The sequence below is a fragment of the Anomaloglossus baeobatrachus genome, chromosome 11 (genome assembly GCF_048569485.1).
Source record: "Anomaloglossus baeobatrachus isolate aAnoBae1 chromosome 11, aAnoBae1.hap1, whole genome shotgun sequence".
NCBI classification, from domain to species: Eukaryota; Metazoa; Chordata; class Amphibia; order Anura; family Aromobatidae; genus Anomaloglossus; species Anomaloglossus baeobatrachus.
Genome location: NC_134363.1, coordinates 62,642,625 through 62,657,563, shown reverse-complemented (window position 1 = coordinate 62,657,563; position 14,939 = coordinate 62,642,625). Strand labels below are relative to the sequence as shown.

The following is a 14,939-nucleotide window of genomic DNA, read 5'->3' as shown; positions in this document are numbered from 1 at the left end:
TGTTATGCATGATGGGTTAATTGTTTGACTGATCAGAATCTTTTTCTGCTGCTAGGGCGATGTGCAATATCAGGGCTATATAAATGGTATTTACCTAACATGATATATAAATTATGTTAATTGTTCATATTTACTCTAATTTGTGATGTTCCCTCTGCTCTGACTGCGTCCAGACCTACTGGCGTTATTGTGCTGTGTTTTACCCTTATGTTCTATAACTACATGCAATAGCTGTTACCTAAAGGCCCATGGAATGTGCTGCTGATCCTTTTTCTGTGCCAGTTTTTTTCGCAATAACTTTTGAATATTTTGCACTATTCTCTTGCTTTGTTCTTCTTTTTTCCTTATATGTTTAGAGCGTGCAATGTAGGGATAAAATGGTCTCTTTTTCCCTACCTTTCAGTTTTGGATATTTATATATTATATAGAGAAGTAGATGATCCGTGTGAAGAAGAAAAGGAAAAAATTCAGATTTATTAGGAAATAATGAGAAGAATGTTCAGATGTATAAAGGCACGTGTAGAGCGCAGGGTCCGTCAGTTAACGCTAATGGAGGTGCCATTCTCTCACGAGCGGTGGATTCCGCATGTTTTCCTGCAGGAGGTCCATTCAGATGTATTTGTCCAACTCTATTTAGTCTGCTGACTCACCCAGCGTTCCCAATATCTTTTGTTTCTAGCACACAAGCGACGGAGTGCGCGTGATGTCTATTTCTCCACCAGGTGGAGTGACTTCTAGTAAATTTCTCCCCTTTTATTTATACTTCTTTTTACATTCCAATTAGTCCAGCCAGGCAGCACCTCCATTAGCGTTAACTGGCGGACACTGCACTCTACACGTGCCTTTATACATCTGAACATTCTTCTCATTATTTCCTAATCAATATGAATTTTTTCCCTTTCTTCTTCACATGGATCATCTACTTCTCTATATGTAGCCAGTTCTACTGATGAAGGTCACTGCGCTGACCGAAACGTCTTGCAAAATTTCAACTGCTCTACATTTTGAATAAAGTTTACTTTTTCACATCTATTTTGGAGTGCCTGATATTTTATTTTGGAGTTGGACCCTATCAGAGCACCTATTCTCATATTTTACAAATGCTGCGTTACTCTATACAATTGATGTACCCACTTGTCTGTCTGCCTCAGCTGTCCCACCCATACCTGCACCTATACCTAAGTCAATCTTCTGTCCTGGGGGACAGCTGCCACAGTCCCAGTCACTGCCCTGGGAGTGTTACCTGGTGTCCACCTAGCGGTAGACACATAGTTAAGACCCTCCCACTAAACGGTAAGCCCCTGTCCACTCTGTGGTCCAGTGGGTCCACCAACCAGCTCGCTGCCTCTACACTGGCCGTGACCACTACATCCATCAATATCTTTACATGACCAGTGTGGTGCCCCTGAATACATCAGGGTGCCACAGGGTACTGCATCCTTACCCAGGGTGCAGGGCCCACTCCCCATGGTTCCAGGTGCCCAAGAAGCCGATGTCACTACCATCTCCACCACAAAACCCAATCACCTCACAGCAGTCACTGCCAGACACACCAGGGGGGTGGACAAACTGGAAATGGGCAGGCCACTGGGGGACGGAGCAGACTGTGAGAGGGAGACAGAGAGATGGGAAGTAGGCTCCAAAGAGAGAGGAGCTGGGAGAGTGAGCTCCTGGGGAGCTAGGGACACTGGTTGGGTCGCAAGTGGTGATCCGGCTCCAGAGGAGTCGGGGACCGATAGCAGGGACATTGGACAAGGGTGTGACGGACATAGTCTTGGAGGACTGTCGGCACCAGAAGGCCCAAAAGAACTGACCAGTACCGAGCACGACAGGGTACAGAACCCTAGGTCAATAGCAGATTCAACGTCCTGACAATTCACCTGTAAGGGAGAGGACCTCCAAGGACTTCCCTACGAGCTCAGAGGTTGAGGGCATCAGCACAACGAGGGGGACAGGGGTGTATCCAGACACAGTAAACCACTAAAGTCCCGCGTGCCAGCCCTCAAGAGCACATCTACACTACAAATAGTGAGCAGGGCCCCAACAGCTTCAAGAACGGGGACCACTAACGGACCACAAATTGTGCACGGAGACACCCTGGTCCCCTGCACCCTGTCCTCCCAAAGCACCAACACCCTGAGTCTGGGGCCTTCCCTACCTGCGGAGGGACTGACACCTTGCTGCCCAACATCATCTGCCCCGGTACTCCTTCCAGCAGCGGCAGTACTCCCATTACCGCAACCCGCAGGTGCCGTCACAAACTAATCCCCTGTAAATACCTCCTTTCACGGATCAAAGTGTCCACAATGCCAGGTCCGGGCCGGGCCCCTTGAGCCACCATGATCCCGGATCCGAGCAGCCTGACCAACACCGGGGCGGTACAACCAGTCCACTCCTCAGTTATTGAGAAATCAGCATTTGAACGGATATGGAAATGAGGCTGAAGAGTTATGGTATATCTGAAGCCTCCATCAATCCAGCTCTATTCCCTGCCTCACCTCCACCTGCTGCACTGACGTCTCTATTCTATATGACATCAGGCAAAGGAGCAATCAGTCAAGGAGGAGGTGGTGGTGCTGGGTGAGGAATAAAGCTGAAGTGACGGAGGCTTCAGATCTACCATAGTCCTTCAGCCTCACTTGAATATCAATTCAAAAACTGATTTTTTTCACTAACAAGAACGGATTGTCTAGGTCAGGGGTGGGCATATATATTCTGTGTGTGTATACAATATATATACACATACACACATAATCCCCATATACTACATCACTACACCTGCCACATACTACACCTGTGATATACATCCCTATACACTACACCTGTAATAAACTACACCTCTATATACTATACCACTATATACATCACTACACCCCTATATACACCTGTAATATACTACATCACTATATACTACACCTGTAATAAACTGCACCACTACATCACTATATACTACACCTGTATTATACTACACCACTACATAACTATATACACCTGTATTATACTACACTCCTATATACTACACCTGTATTATACTACACCCCTATATACTACACCTGTATTATACTACACCCCTATACACTACACCTGTATTATACAACACCACTACACCCCTATATACACCTGTATTATACTACACTCCTATATACTACACCTGTATTATACTACAGCACTACACCCCTATATACACATGTATTATACTACACCCCTATATACTACACCTGTATTATACTACACCCCTATATACTACACCTGTATTATACTACACCCCTATATACTACACCTGTATTATACTACAGCACTACACCCCTATATACACCTGTATTATACTACACTCCTATATACTACACCTGTATTATACTACACCACTTCACCCCTATATAAACCTGTATTATACTACAACCCTGTATACTACACCTGTATTATACTACACCCCTATATACACCTGTAGTATAGTACACCCCTATATACTACACCTGTATTATACTACACCACTACATAACTATATACACCTGTATTATACACCCCTATATACTACACCTGTATTATACTACACCACTACATACACCTGTATTATACTAAACCCCTATATACTACACCTGTATTATACTACAGCACTACAACCCTATATACACCTGTATTATACTACACCCCTATATACTACACCTGTATTATTCTACACCACTACATCACTATATACTACACCTGTATTATACTACACCACTATATACTACACCTGTATTATACTACACCACTACACCCCTATATACACCTGTATTATACTACACCCCTATATACACCTGTATTATACTACACCCCTATATACACCTGTATTATACTACACCACTATATACTACACCTGTAATATACTACAGCACTACACCCCTATATACTACACCTGTATTATACTACACCACTACACCCCTATATACACCTGAATTATACTACACCCCTATATACACCTGTATTATACTACACACCTATATACACTTGTATTATACTACACCCCTATATACACCTGTATTATACTACACCCCTATATACACCTGTATTATACTACACCACTACACCCCTATAAAACTACACCCCCCCATATACCACACCTGTAAAACTACATTCCCATATACTACACCCCAAATATTTGTCAAGTTACCCCCCTCCCCCAGCCCCCCATTGTCCCGCATGTTACTAGTAACCACTCACCTCCTCACCTCTCTTCTTACTGTCCTCTCCTCAGGCACCTCCGTACGAGCTCCCCACTGAGCTGCTTCTCTTTCACATGCCCAGGCTGTGCCGATGCTGTTTTCTTAGGAGCCCCCGCCGCTGCTTCTCTCCGTACGGGCCCCGGCTGCTGCAGCATCTTCTCCTGCCGGGTGGGAACTTTTCAAATGACACGCGCGCGCCATACTGACGATATCAGGGTGTGCGTGTGTCACAGAGAAAGGTGTTGGGCAGGGAACAGAGGAGAGATTCCTGCGTTCCGCTGCCTGCACTGACTGTGCGGAGCTGCAGGATCGCTCCCTGCCCGGCACGCAGCATGTGATGAGGGCGATCTGACCAGGGGTCTCCCGGAGGCTCAGATTGCCCTCATCACTAACCGGCCAGCAAGGATGCCCTGATCCAGGCGGACTGGTCACAGAGAGTAGGCGGGCCAGATGTGGCCTGCGGGCCGCCCCTTGCCCAGGTCTGGTCTAGGTAAAGGTATTGCTGGACAGGTCTTTGAAAGAGCAACATGCACATATAAATAGTTCTGACGGTGAAAATTCAGCTGACAGATTGCCTTTAACCCCCTTCACGACTTAGGATGTATTTATACGTCTTGGGTTGCCTCTTTCCGGTTACCAGCTCAGCCACACATTTGCTGATTAGATCAGTGGATATGTGCAGCTAATATGCGCGGGTGGATCGCTGAAAAACGAAAAGCAGAAAAAAATTGCCAGATGGTAAAAGAGTTAAGGAGATGAACGCAGGAAATACCTCAGTGTGTGGCTGAGACCACCAGAGAACCAGGAGAGTCTGTGAGAAGGCAAAGAAAGGCAGAGGTGGATTGTGAGTAAGCGAAGCCAGAAAGTGACTTAGGAATGGAGTCCATGAAACCACATTGTGAGGACAGTGTAAGTGGGAGAGTTAGACAAGGCCAGGAAATAAAAATTCTCAGAGTGGTTATTTTGAGATTACAAGAAAGCTGTAGAGGCTGGTGTTCTGGAGAAACTGTTTGCTGGAGAATCAATGGCTGGATATTGCCACAGAACCTCATATTAGGATTGCTTGCTTGGCTCGTGGCTCAATGGAAGAAGCTCGACAGGAGCATTTCCTATGATTGGAGGAAGAAAGGGATCACGTCTACAGCTGAACACACCGGGGAGTTACTTTTACAGGACCATCCTCTGTAGTTATTCTCCTCCTGTAAATAAAAAGGAGCAATTATACACACAAAAGGAACACTTGTTAATCGTGAAGTTACGGTCAACAAACTTAGAACAATAATAGCGCAGAGACGGAGCTAATTTTCACCTTAATGACCAGACCAAATTTTGCAATTCTGACCAGTGTCGCTTCATGAGGTTTTAACTCTGGAACGCTTCAACGGATCCCGATGATTCTGAGATTGTTTTTTCGTCACATATTGGACTTCATGTTAGTACCAAATTTAGGACAATATTTTTTGTGTTTATTTATAAAAAAAATTGAATTTTGGCAAAAATTTTGAAAATTTAGCAATTTTCAACTTTTGAATTTGTATACCGTTAAACCAGAGATTTCTGTGACACAAAATAGTTAATAACATTTCCCACATGTCTACTTTACATCAGCACAATTTTGGAAACAATTTTTTTTTTTGTTAGGAAGTTAGAAGAGTTCAAAGTTTATCAGCGATTTCTCATTTTTACATCAAAATTTACAAAACCATTTTTTTAGGGACCACATCACATTTGAAGTGACTTCAATAGGCCTAGATGACAGAAAATACCCAAAAGTGACACCATTCTAAAAACTGCACCCCCCCAAAGTACTCAAAACCACATTCAAGAAGTTTATTTACCCTTCAGGTGCTTCACATGAACAAAAGCAATGTGGAATGAAAAAAAGCAAAAATTAAATTTTACCTAAAAATGTTGCTCTAACACAAATTTATTCACTTTTAGAAGAAATAACACAACAAAATGGACCCCAAAACTTGTTCCCCACTTTCTTATGAACGCACCGATACCCCACATGTGGTCAGAAACCTCTGTTTGGACAAATGAGAGGTCTTGGAACAGAAGGAGCAATATTTGAATTTTGGAAAGCAAATTTGGCTGAAATAGATTGCGGGCACCATGTTGCATTTACAGGTCCGCTAAGGTACCTAAACAGAAGAAACCCCTCACAAGTGACGCCATTTTGGAAACTAGACCCCTCAAGGCTTCTATCTAGGGGTATAGTGAGCATTTTGGATCCACAGGTACTTCACAGATTTTGTTAACGTTACGTTGTCATATTGAAAATTTTAATAATTTTCTCAAAAATGTTGCTTTAGCATCAATTTTCTCACTTTTTCAAGAGGTAATTCCAAAAATTTGACCTCAAGGTTTGTTACCCACTTTTTTTATGAGCGCGGCGATACCTCACATGTGGTCTGAAACCTTTGTTTGGATAAATGGGAGGGCTTGGAACGGAAGGAACAATATTTGAATTTTGGAAAGGAAATTTGGCTGAAAAAGATTGCGGGCACCATGTCACATTTGGAGGTCCCCTAAGGTACCTAAACAGCAGAAACCCCGCACAAGTGACCCCATTTTGGAAACTAGGCCCCTCAAGGAATTTATCTAGATGTTTGGTGAGTACCCTGAACGAACCCCAGGTGCTTCACAGAATTTTATAATGTTGAGCCTTGAAAATAAAAAATAAAATTTTACCACAAAATTGTTATTTCAACCAGGTAGCTTTTTTTTCACAAGGGTAACAGGAAAAAAATCACCATGAAATTTATTGTGCAATTTCTCCTGAGTTTGGTGATACCTTATTCCTGAGTTTGGTGATACCTTATATGTGGTGGAAATCAACTTTTTGGGCGCATAACAGGGCTCGGAAGGGAAGGAGCGCCATTTGACTGCACAATTGGCTGGAATCATTAGCGGACGCTATGTTGCATTTGGAAAGCCCCTAAGGTGCCTAAACAGTGGAGGTCCCCCACAAGTGACCCCATTCTGGAAACAAGACACCTCAAGGCTTTTATCTAGGTGTATAGTGAGCAGTTTGAATCCAAGAGTACTTCACAGAATTAATAAGCTTGGGTTGCCATATTGAAAATTTTCATTTTTTTTCACAAAAATGTTGCTTTAGCATCATATTTCTTACTTTTTCAAGAGGCAACAACAAACCGTGGACCCAACAGGTTGTTATCCAATGTCTTATGAGCACAGGGATACCGCACATGTGGCCAAAAACCTCTGTTTGGATAAATGGGAGGGCTTGGAATGGAAGGAGCACCATTTGAATTCTGGAAAAGTTGAAATAAATTGCGGGCACCATGACACATGTGCAGGGCCCCTTGGGTACCTATACAGCAGACACCCCCCACAAGTGACCCCATTTTGGAAATTGGATTTTATTCAGGAGTATAGTAAACATTTTGAATCCACAGGTACTTCACAAAAATGTTGCTGTAGCAACAAATTTCTCACTTTTAGGCTATGTGGCCATGATCCAGCGACACGGCGTCTAGTACACAGTGTCAGCCTTCCTGCAGAGATGTGAGTGTTGTCCACGGGAGAACGCAGCTGCCCATGCCCACGATTTGGGTTCAGGCTGCTGTGGAGCTCTATGCTACCTGCAGAGAACACTCTTGTCTCCGCAGCATAAATTGACATGCTGAGGCTCGGGAAGCTGCACCACAGGTCGGTTTATGCTGCGGAGAAGAGAAGCACAGTAGGCATAGGATTTCTAAAAATCCTTCCACTGTGCTTCTACTGCACAACGCAGCGTTATGGACGCAGGGAAAACACTCTGCGCCCAAAACACTGCAAACCCTGATCGTGGGCACACAGCCTAAAATGCTACAATGGATGAATGGATAGATGTCAAACATATATAACGTCCCACCCCCTGCATATTCTAAGCTGGCGCCCTTTAGTGCCTTTCATGTGGAACTAAAGGGTGCCTAGCCTTGTATTTAGCCCCACAAAAAATTAATAATTAAAATAAACGACGTGACCCCTCAACAAATTACCGTGGGTACTCTCTGAGGTCCCTGCAAGATTGAAATCACATCCAACTATCGGACCAACCGTGACATACTGCAATACTGGGAAGGTGCAATCGGAGTTGATACCCAGACACTCGAGCCTGACACCGATCTTGAGCCATCCTGCTTTTGAACCAGGTAGAACAGACCCAGTATTTCAGGCATGGGTTCGGGGCGGGGTGGACCGGGTGGAAGACTTTGGGATTCGGGACAACTGGCCGCAGGTGGAGGGTTTGGGGGTTAGACAGGATCCCATCCCACTGGGTCTATGGAGATGCTTACAATTGACGCATTTTTTCAGTAGTCTCCCAGCTAGGACCCACTTTCAACGTCCTAAGACACAGTTTGAAAAATTGTGTATGGGTTCAGGCACAATACGACATTCGCTTTCAGTGGTTTATTCACTTTTGTCTTCGTCCCCTGACCAACAACTTCCCCCGTTTGCTTCACAATGGGAATGTGATTTGGGTATTCAGCTGACACCAATACAGTGGGAACGGATCTTCAGATTGGCACACACATCTTCCATCAGCTCCAGGTTCCAGGAGGCTAGCTATAAACTGTTATCCAGATGGTACAGAGTACCCTCCAGGTTACATGTCATGTTTCCAACAGTAGACCCCACATGTTGGAGATGTGGCACAGCAGAGGGTAACATTTTACATGTGTTTTGGGGGTGTGAGGCGATCCGGCCCTTCTGGAAGGGAGTGTCCGACACCATTCGCCAGGTTACTGGCAATGACGAGGAGCTGGGACCTGCTGCTGCCCTATTGCATCACTGTGGGGTCCCTGAAAAAACCTATAAGAATTCTTTGAGGAAATTCCTTATTATGGCTGCGAGAGTATGCATACCTGAAAGATGGAAGAGCACGACCCCTCCCACGTTGGTCCAATGGATCAATAAGGTCAATGACCTCATGTACATGGAGGATTTAACCTCCTCGCTGCATGATACATATGAGAAATTCTGGTCCACTTGGCGAGAATGGTTGGACTTCCAACATTCAGAGGAATATAGCGTCCTGGTGGGGGGCGATGTGGCTGCCGATGGAACCGCAGTTTGCAACACTTAGCTGAATTCCCCTCCCTACCCCCCCCCCCCCCGATTTCCTCCCTCTCCCCCCCCCCTCTCTTCCCCTCCCCCTCCCATTTTTCTTCCTACTTTTCTATTCTTCTCACACTGATTGCCTAATAACTTCTCTTTCTTCTCTAGCCTTTCTATCTTTCTTGTTTCACATGTATTTGTGAGTCACCTTCGTTATCTGTTTTAATGTGAATCTGTATTAAAGCAAAAATGTGGTGGAACCTAGACTTATCAGGAACCCGGGAGGAGATATATGAAGGAACGTGATTCAGCAAGATACAAATATATATTTCCCGTTTGGCATCTTGTTAATGATATATGTATTGTAGTGCAAATTGGCCTGATTGGTCATAAGAACTGTATTATGTTATGTTGAAGGTTTTCACTTAAAAATAAAGAATTTAAAATAAACGACGTGGGGTCCCCCCTATTTTTACCCAGCTAGGGTAAAGCAGACAGCTGTAGCCTGCAAACCACAGCTGACAGCTTCACATTGGCTGGTGATCAATTTGGAGGTCTCCCCAGGCGTTTTTTTTTTTTAAAGAAAACAAAACAAACAAACAAACGTGGGGTCCCCCCCAAATTAGATCACCAGCCAAGGTGAAGCGGACAGCTGGGGTCTGGTATTCTCCTGTTTTGCATATTTTCCCAGGGGGCCTTGTTCTAGAATCACTGCGTTGAGAAACCCGTGATGGTGTCTCCGTGGTGCTGGATGTTGATCTCCCTAAGGCCAATCATCCTTGCTTATGTGGTATTGTCAGGGTGAGAAGAGCCATGGTTATTGGACTCTTCCTAGCCTAAAAATAGCAGGCCGCAGCCGCCCCAGAAGTGGCGCATTCATTAGATGCGCCAATCCTGGCGCTTCGCCTCAGCTCATCCCGCGCCCTGGTGCGGTGGCAAACGGGGTAATATACGGGGTTGATACCAGCTGTAATGTCACCTGGCATCAAGCCCTGGCGTTAGTGATGTCACGGCATCTAAACAGATACCCGACATCACTAACCCAGTCAGTAATAGAAAAAAATAAAGACAAAAAAAAATTTATTTGAAAAAAAACTCCCTGAAACATTCCCTCTTTCACCAATTTATTGAAAATAAACAAATTCCGGTCGCTGTAATATATTTTGGAGGTCCCTCGACGACTCTGGACCTTCTAGAATATGGGGGGCACTTTCAGGGAACGTATCCCCCATTTTCTGGAAGAGCAAGCTCTCCATGAGCAGTGTGGGTGCAGTAATCTGAGAATACTGCACTCACACTGCCCCGGTCCAACCTAGGGCAGAGTGACCTGCAGTAATCTCACTCCAGAATATGAGGGGCACGCTCACAGAACGTACCCCCCATTTTCTAGAACAGCAGGCTCTCCATGTGAGGAGTGTGGCTGCAGATTACTGCACTCACTCTTCCCCGGTCCACAGTGCAGCAGCATGTGCAGCAGTGAGGTCAGCGTCCCTGCTTGCAAGGATCCAGCTGACAGCCGCTGTCTGCACATGCGCCGCCAGCTTTCCAGAAGGAGGCGGAGTGATCGCGGGGACGGAGCAGCAGCCAGGTAACGGGAAGACCGGGGGCTGAAGGCAGGAGACCTGGCGGAACCTGGGGACAACTTTTCTGTCGCATGTGACGTGTCACATGCGGCAGAAAGAGCAGGATGAAAGCGGCCACACACTACTGTGTGCTGCGCGCCGCCATCTTGCATGCTCCGGAGGGGGGAAGGGGGGCGGCTCTGGAGAACCGGAGGGGGCTCCGGGGGACCAGAGGAGGGGTCAGGGGGAGGACATTTCCCTGCGATCTGAAATGTTTGATCATGTCAGATCGGAGGGAAATGAATGCAGAGCCGGCGGCAGTTTTCGGTGCGCTTCGGCGCCATTTTGAATCTTCCGGAGGAGGGTAGGGGGGGACTCTCCGGTACCGGGGGTTTTGGGGGCACTAGGGGTTTATATTTCTTTGTCATCTGACATGTTTGATCACGTCAGATGAAAAAGAAATCAGTTTTACCGGCCATTTCTTTTTTTTTTTTTGTGATCGTCAGTATACGGTGTATACTGGCGATCACATTATCGGGGTCCAAAGAAAACACCCCGATTCATAATCTGGGGGGTCTCAGCTAGCTGAAACCCCCAAGATTTTCGGTCGCTGGGGGGCGCTACAGGGTTTTTTCGGACCGACGCTTTAAAGCGGCGGAACAGAATAAGTACCCTGTTTTGCCGCCGCTTTAAGTCGTACGGCCGTCGTTATGAGGTTAAGTAATATTAGAAAAAAATTACCTTTTGCCTAAAACGTAATGGGTTCAGGGCGGTGTAAGAAAAAAGACCCCTATACTGTCCTCCCAGACCGGCTCTACTGTATCGTAGTTTAACCAGTTGATATTATTTTTCACTAAGTGGCAGCATTGCTTCCTAATTACTGATGCATTTCAGCTGGTGTCATGACTTTCCATGGGCTTTTTGCACCTCTCTTTCTTCATGTGTTCAATACTTTTTCCTTGTGTCATTTCACATCAGTACATTTATGGACATCTATAGTTTGATTTCATTTCCTGTGTGGATTGGATAGGTTGTTACCTACATTTGGTGAGAAATTCATCTCAATATCACCTAAAGAAATATATTTACTTAGAAAATTGATGACATGTTCAATACTTATTTCACCAGCTGTATACAGTGCCTTGCAAAAGTATTCGTCCCCCTTGAATTTTTCAGCCTTTTCCCACATTTCAGGTTTCAAACAAAGATAAAAATGTTAATGTTATGGTGAAGAATCCACAACAAGTGGGACACAATTGTGAAGTTGAAAGAAATGTATTGCTTAATTTTAACTTTTTTAAACAAATAACTGAAGAGTGGGTCGTGCAATATTATTCATCCCCTTTACTTTCAGTGCAGCAAACTCACTCCAGAAGTTCATTGAGGATCTCTGAATGATCCAATGTTGTCCTAAATGACTGATGATGATAAATATAATCCCCTGTGTGTAATCAAGTCTCCGTATAAATGTCCCTGCTCTGTGATAGTCTCCGTGTTCTGTTTAAAGCACAGATAGCATCATGAAGACCAAGCAACTCAACAGGCAGGTCCATGATACTGTTGTGGAGAAGATTAAAGCCGGATTTGGTTACAAAAAGATTTCCAAAACTTTAAACATCCCAAGGAGCACTGTGCAAGTGATCATATTGAAATGGAAGGAGTATCATACCACTGCAAATCTACCAAGACCCGGCCGACCATCCAAACTTTCATCTCAAACAAGGAGAAGACTGATCAGAGAAGCAGCCAAGAGGCCCATGATCACTCTGGATGAACTACAGAGATGAGGTGGGAGATTCTGTCCTTAGGACAACAATCAGTCGTACACTGCACAAATCTGGCCTTTAACCCCTTCAGCCCCCGGGCACTTTCCGTTTTTGCGTTTTTGTTTTTTGCTCCCCTTCTTCCGAGAGGCGTAACTTTTTTATTTTTCCATCAATCTTGCCATATGAGGGCTTGTTTTTTGCGGGACGAGTTGTACTTTTAAATGAAACCATAAGTTTTACCATATAGTGTACTGGAAAACGGCAAAAAAATTCCAAGTGCGGAAAAATTGCAAAAAAAGTGGGATTGTACAATAGTTTTTGGGATATTTTATTCACCGTGTTCACTATATGGTAAAACTGATGCGTGGGTATGATGCCTCAGGTCGGTGCGAGTTTGTAGACACCAAACATGTATAGGTTTACTTGTATCTAAGGGGTTAAAAAAAATTCACAAGCTTGTCCAAAAAACGTGGCGCACGCTTTGCGCCATTTTCCAAAACCCGTAGCGTTCTCATTTTTCAGGATCTGAGGCACAGTGATGGCTTATTTTTTGCGTCTCGACCTGACGTTCTTAACGGTACCATTTTTGCGCAGATGCTACGTTTTGATCGCCTGTTATTGCATTTTGCGAAAATTTGCGGCAACCAAAAAACGTAATTTTGGCGTTTGGAATTTTTTTGCCGCTACGCCGTTTACTGATCAGATTCATTGATTTTATATTTTGATAGATTGGGCATTTCTGAACGTGGCGATACCAAATATGTGTGTATTTTTTATTTTTTTAACCCTTTAATTTTCAATGGGGTGAAAGGGGGATGATTTGAACTTTTAGGTTTTTTTATTTTTTTTTAATTTTTTAAAACTTTTTTTTTTACTTTTTTTTTTTTATTTTACTAGTCCCCCTAGGGGGCTATTGCGATCAGCAATGCGATCGCTCTGCACTATCTGCAGATCTCAGCTACAGAGCTGAGAACTGCAGATTTGCTGCTTCACTTTCAATGCCGGCTGTATTCCGGCATTGAGAGGAAGTGACTCATGTTAGCTACAGGCGTCATCACATGACCCTGTGCTACCATGGCATCCGCCGAAAGTCACGTGATCATGTCACGTGACTTCCGGTGGGGGCGGGGTAAGTCACTGTCATGGCGGCGCCCATATACATATCGCTGCCAAGACTTTGGCAGCGAAATGTAAGGGGTTAATGGCCGCAGGTGGAAGCGATTCCACCCGCGGCTAGCAGGCACACATATCAGCTGTTGATAACAGCTGATATGTGCGCGTCTCGCCGCCGCCTGCCGGCGGCAGGGGGCGGGGCTTACCGGCACACGATCCATGACGTATCTAGTACGTCATGGGTCGTTAAGGGGTTAAGGAAGAGTGGCAAGGAGAAAGCCATTTCTCAAAGATATCCATAAAAAGAGTTGTTTAAAGTTTGCCACAAGCCACCTGGGAGACACCAAACATGTGGAAGACGGTGCTCTGGTCAGATGAAACCAAAATCGAACTATTTGGGCACAATGCCAAACGATATGTTTGGTGTAAAAATAACACAGCTCATCACCCTGAACACACCATCCCCACTGTCAAACATGGTGGTGGCAGCATCATGGTTTGGGCCTGCTTTTCTTCAGCAGTCAAAAGGAGCTGTGGAAAGAAGGCGCAATAGGGTCTTACCCGGTATGACACAAGGGGGTGAATGCAAATAAAAGCACTCACCTGGTAGGGTTGTGCCAGTCACAACCCCTTAACAAGCGTATAAGTAGCGTGGAAGGCAGCAGTCCCGCAATGAAGAGGTATATCAGATAGCAGGAGAAAAGCAGGTTTAAATACCGCGCCAAACCACAGGAGTCCAGATTATGTTAGTAAAATTCTTCCCTTTATTTTCACAGGTCTACGCGTTTCGAGGACATATCCGTCCTCTTCCTCAGGACAATGGACAGAGAATACTATAGCAGAGAGGGGGCCGCAGGCTCCCATATATATGTTACAAACAAGCCACGTATTCACTATTTGCATCATCTGCATCATCACCCTCCACGTGACTCATGGACACGTGGGGAGTGGATAAAGTTCTGAATGTTGAAGAGAAGGAAAAAAAGAAGGAAAAAAGAGGAAACAAGAGGAAAAAAACGAGAAAAGGGGAAAAAAAAGATGTAGTGGAATTGTGCTGATAGAAGGACAAAAATGATGATATATATAAATATATATATGTGTACGGTGGTGAATGCAACGTAATAGGAAAAAGGAGCGAACATGGTAGAAAAAAGAGATGTAAATATGTATGTAAGTGTTTGTGAAATTAAGTAATAAGATCAAATAATTTTCACAATATAAATAATCAC

At 44.6% G+C, this 14,939-nt stretch overlaps 1 protein-coding gene and 1 long non-coding RNA gene across 3 annotated transcripts in view; one reads left to right on the top strand and one right to left on the bottom strand.

Moving 5' to 3' along the window:
* The window catches only part of HSD17B14 (hydroxysteroid 17-beta dehydrogenase 14), a 46,868-nt gene that overhangs the window by 22,324 nt on the left and 9,605 nt on the right, over positions 1-14,939 (top strand). The gene's annotated exons all lie outside the window — the stretch shown is intronic.
* LOC142256482 (uncharacterized) overlaps positions 4,215-14,939 on the bottom strand; it is a 139,230-nt gene continuing 128,505 nt past the window's right edge. Inside the window, exons 5-6 of the long non-coding RNA XR_012727528.1 lie at positions 11,573-11,869; positions 4,215-5,401 (exon numbers count right to left, since the gene is read on the bottom strand). This is a non-coding gene — a long non-coding RNA (uncharacterized LOC142256482). The remainder of the gene's footprint in view (positions 5,402-11,572; positions 11,870-14,939) is intronic.